This window comes from Ailuropoda melanoleuca, chromosome 13 (genome assembly GCF_002007445.2).
Source record: "Ailuropoda melanoleuca isolate Jingjing chromosome 13, ASM200744v2, whole genome shotgun sequence".
NCBI lineage: Eukaryota > Metazoa > Chordata > Mammalia > Carnivora > Ursidae > Ailuropoda > Ailuropoda melanoleuca.
In genome coordinates, this window is record NC_048230.1 from 23,527,946 (window position 1) to 23,532,094 (window position 4,149).

The following is a 4,149-nucleotide window of genomic DNA, read 5'->3' on the forward strand; positions in this document are numbered from 1 at the left end:
CCGGCCCGCACCCCCCATCCCCAGGCCTCAGGGCCCTACACCTGACACCCAATTCCTCCCCAGCTGCAACTGGCCAGTGTATTGTGGGAAGGAGAGGGAAGAGGGGTGATGGTGGCTGGACCTCCAGCTGTCATCACTTTGGGGAAGAGGTTGGGAGATGGGAAACAGCCTGAGGCAGAGAGACAAAATCCATGAAGAGGCCATGGGGCCTTTGGAAGTGGCTTCTGTGGAGCTCTGCGGGCTTTACGAGGTCCCTCCCAATGGTATCACCACAGGGACCTGAGCACTGTCCCCCACCCCAGCTTCAGCCAAGCCCTTCAACACCTTTTGTCCCCAAACCACTGTCTTTGCAAGAGCAAGCGTGATCACTGGGCAGCCCATGTTCCTGGTCCCTGGCTACAGTGGCAGCAAAGGACCTTTCGTTAGCACCCAGCACCCAATCCCAGCTCCTCCTGGCCTTTCAAGGCTGGCATTTGTCTTTCCCCTTCCTCAAAGCCCCTACTAATTAGAGACCACCCCCCACCTCTCTAACCTAGCCAGTCTTTTCCTGCAAGTTCCCTGCAATTTAGGCCTCTCCCACTGTCAGGTGTTGTTTTGTTTTGTTTTTTCATTTTCCTCTGTAGAAACAGCCTGTCTCTGATAACCCAGAGGTTCCCTGCTCCTTCAGATGCCCCAACACAGCGTTCTCTGCTCTGCCTTTCCTCCACATGAAATAGCCCCACTCCCCCACTAGGTCTTGGGAAACGTCACTCAAGGTCACATCCGGACACCCAGAATTGCAGAAGTAGAAGGGATCTTAGAAAGCCCCTTCTCCAGGGGCGCCTGGGTGGCTCAGTGGGTTTAGCGTCGGAATCTTGACTTCAGCTCAGGTCATGATCTTGGGGTGGTGAGAACAAGCCCCACACTGGGCTCCATGCTCAGCTTGGAGTCTGCTCGAGATTCTCTCTTCCTTTCCCTCTGCTCCTCCCCCTACCCCCACCCCTGCTTTCTCTCTCTAAAATCATAAATACGTAAATCTAAAAAAGAAAAGAAAAAGAAAGAAAGAGGGATACCTGGGTGGCTCAGTCGACTTCACGACTTAAGCATCTGACTTCAGCTCAGCTCATGATCTCAGGGTCCTGGGATCAAGCCCCACATAGAGCTCCCTGCTCAGCAGGGCGTCTGCTTGTCCCTCTCCCTCGGCCCCTCCCCCTGCTCGTGCTCTCCCACTCAAATAAATAAATAAAATCTTTAAAAAAAAAAAAAAGAAAAAGAAAGGAAGGACGGAAGGAAGGAAGGAAGGAAGAAAATGTCCAAACCTTTCATTCTCCAGATGAAGAAATTGAGAAAGAAGTGACTTAGCTAAGGTCACCCAGTAACACAGCAGCAGTCCTAGGACTAGAAACTGGCTGACTCCCATTCCAGTGCTCTTTACACACTGGCACCCGGGCCAGGCTTCCCACTCACTTAAGAAATCAGTAAGCCTGGCTTGACTCCACCCAGGCAGGGAGAAGGTAGAAGGACTCCAGGTTCCCTAGCAGACCACTCAGTGTGCCTTCTGGGAAGGGTCAGAGTCCGGCCCACACAGGAGCTTCAGTGCACATTCTCGCTTTGAAGTAGAGAGAGGGGCAGAAACTAATCACCTCCCCCCTTCCATGGAGCAGGCAGGAAAACGGAGGCTCCATGGAAGGTACTAGTGCATTCCTCTCCTAGCCATGTGGCTCCAACCGCATGCGCTCCGTGTATTTGGGGGTGGGGGGAAAAGGGGTCTGCCTGGGGACAAGGTCAACCCCTCCGTGTTCCCTGATCCTTGACCCTGGGACCTGCCCCTCCTGCCAGCAGCATCGAAACATCCTCTAGTCTCCTGAAACTGGGCTTCTCGTCCCCTCTCTGCCTCTTCCCCTCTCAGCTTCCTAAGACCAAACAAAGACAAAAACCCAAAATATACACACAGAGCTACACACTGCCGAATATACACAGACGCACACAAAGCCAGACACACCCCCTCCATCCCTCTCTCACAACACGCAAGGGCAGACAGACACTACACACACACACACACACACACACACACAGAGCCAGACACACCCCCTCCATCCCTCTCACACAACACACAAGGGCAGACAGACACACACGCACACACAGAGCCAGACAGACACTTGGCCAGACACACACACATATATACACCAGGCCAGACACACCCCATCACACATCCAGCCAGACCAGAGCCAGGCCCACACTCGCCAGATGCACAAGCCACCCCCACCCACCCCAGAAGCACACAGTCTGACATGCCTGCCTGAAACCAGAGCTGCAAACACACACTAACCTTCTGTACCACCCGCGGTAAATTATAACCTAAGTCTTCCAGCAACAAAGGCAGTGCGGCTCCCAACCTCTGCTCCGGGGGCCAGAGGCTAAAGGAGCGGCGTGGGCATCGGCCCTGCAAGAAGATGTGGCCTCTCCCTGCTCAGGCTCTCTCCATTCCCATGGCAACAGCTCCATCAACCAAGATCTCTCCAGCAAGGCCAGGGGCAGCAGAGAGCATCCCCCCCCCTTCCGGCCCACCCCCAAAGACTTCAACTTGAGCCCCACTCAAGCTACCCAGGGTCCGGATCCTGGCTCCCAGGTCTCACCTGGGGTCTGATCCGGCCTCCTTCCAAAGACAGCTCTAAGACCTCAACCCCCAACTCCAAACCAGGGACCCCCTGGGAAAAGCTCCCTACCCAAAAGCTAGAACAGAGCTGGCTTTATGCTCCTTCTCCAAGTACCAACACCTTGGAACAGAGTGGAGACGGGAGGAAGAGAAATGAGTTTCAGGAACAGATACAAACTGCAAGAGGCCCAGAGAAGGAGGCATGAGAACAGAGCGGGAGACAACCCAGACACCAACCCCCCCTTCTCCCCCCACCCCACAAGCGACAGGGAGCCCAGGAGAGACTGAGGCATATATATGTACGGAGAGAGGATTTACTCTAAGAGACAAAGACCAGGGAGAAGCGCGGAGCAACACTTCCACAATATTTACAGACAAATCACCACCCCCAAGCCTCTTCCTTCCCCACCTCAAGCCATCCGGAGCAATTCTGGGCAGATGGGGGCAGTGGGGGAGGGGGAAGAGGCACGCCTGGGCCCACTGTGGGGACTGGAGGGGCAGGGGTGTCTGCTGGCCGAGAGGTCCCACCCCCTCGGAGCTAGAGGCAGGAGGGCCAGGGGAGGGAGCAGGCGGCCCGGCTCTCCAGCAGAAGAGGGGGCCGGTCGGTCAGACCCCTCCTGCCTCCGCTGGCAACGGGAAATATCGCGATAACTCCCCCCCCCCACGCCAACCTCCATTCTACTCCCGCCTCCCGGGCTTCCCCCGGAGCCTGGGTCAGAGGATCAGGGACCCCAGTTACCCGGTGGCCGCTCCTACCTTCCCTAGAGTCAAACTTTCGGCGGGGCCCAAGGAGGGGGGTGTTCCAGAGAAAGAGACTCTGCCGAGGTGGTTCGGGGAGGGGGCGGGGCGCCCGGTCCTGGGCCGGGGGGGAAAGGGACCCGCTGGGGGGAGGTGCCCGAGAGACCGGGGACCCCGGCCAGGAGGAGCGCCCTCCCCCGGCCCCGCAGCAATCAGAAAGGCATGTCGCCTCGCTCCCGGCCTCAAGTCCTTCCTTGCGCGTCCACGACGCCCCAGTGCCCACGGAAGAAGCAGAGAGCGACCCTTCCCCAAACCCAAGGGGGCAGTGGGGCAGGGCCAGGGGCCGCTCTGGCTCGTGGGGCGGGCGAAGGGGGCAGAGATCCGGCCCAGCGCGCAGCCCACAGCCCCTGTGGCTGCCTCGGGCCCTCCCCCTCGCTACCTCGGGAGCAGGTCTGCGAGGGGGCTGCGGCACAAAGAGGTGGTGGTCGAGGGAGACGCCAGATCGCTAAAAGGGGGAATCCATTTCGGCCATCTTGGAAGGGAGGAAAGGGAAAAGGGGAGAGAAAAGGGAGAAAGAAAGGCGGACGGGGCGAGCTAGGATAGGGGCTGGCGGGTTGGGGCGGGGGACGCGAGAAGCAGGCCCGGCTCCGAGTCTCCCCCTCCCACAGGGGTGTGTAAAGAGGGATGGACCGGCCCCCCAACCCCAGTCTGGTTGCGGGGTAGGAGAAGGAAAGGACAGGGAGTCTGCCTCCACTTACCTGGGTTCGGGGTCCGGT

The 4,149-nt window shown here is 58.3% G+C and overlaps 1 protein-coding gene across 3 annotated transcripts in view; it reads right to left on the reverse strand.

Moving 5' to 3' along the window:
- PCGF2 (polycomb group ring finger 2) overlaps nucleotides 1-4,143 on the reverse strand; it is an 11,702-nt gene extending 7,559 nt beyond the window's left edge. The window contains exon 1 of one of the 3 annotated variants that reach the window (XM_034640028.1): nucleotides 4,132-4,143. The gene's annotated coding sequence lies outside the window, so the exon portion shown is untranslated. Of the gene's footprint in view, nucleotides 1-3,391; nucleotides 3,761-3,812; nucleotides 3,952-4,131 lie in introns of those variants that run through there. The other 2 variants (XM_034640030.1, XM_034640029.1) reach the window with 2 other exon arrangements.
- Nucleotides 4,144-4,149: the final 6 nt, after the last annotated feature.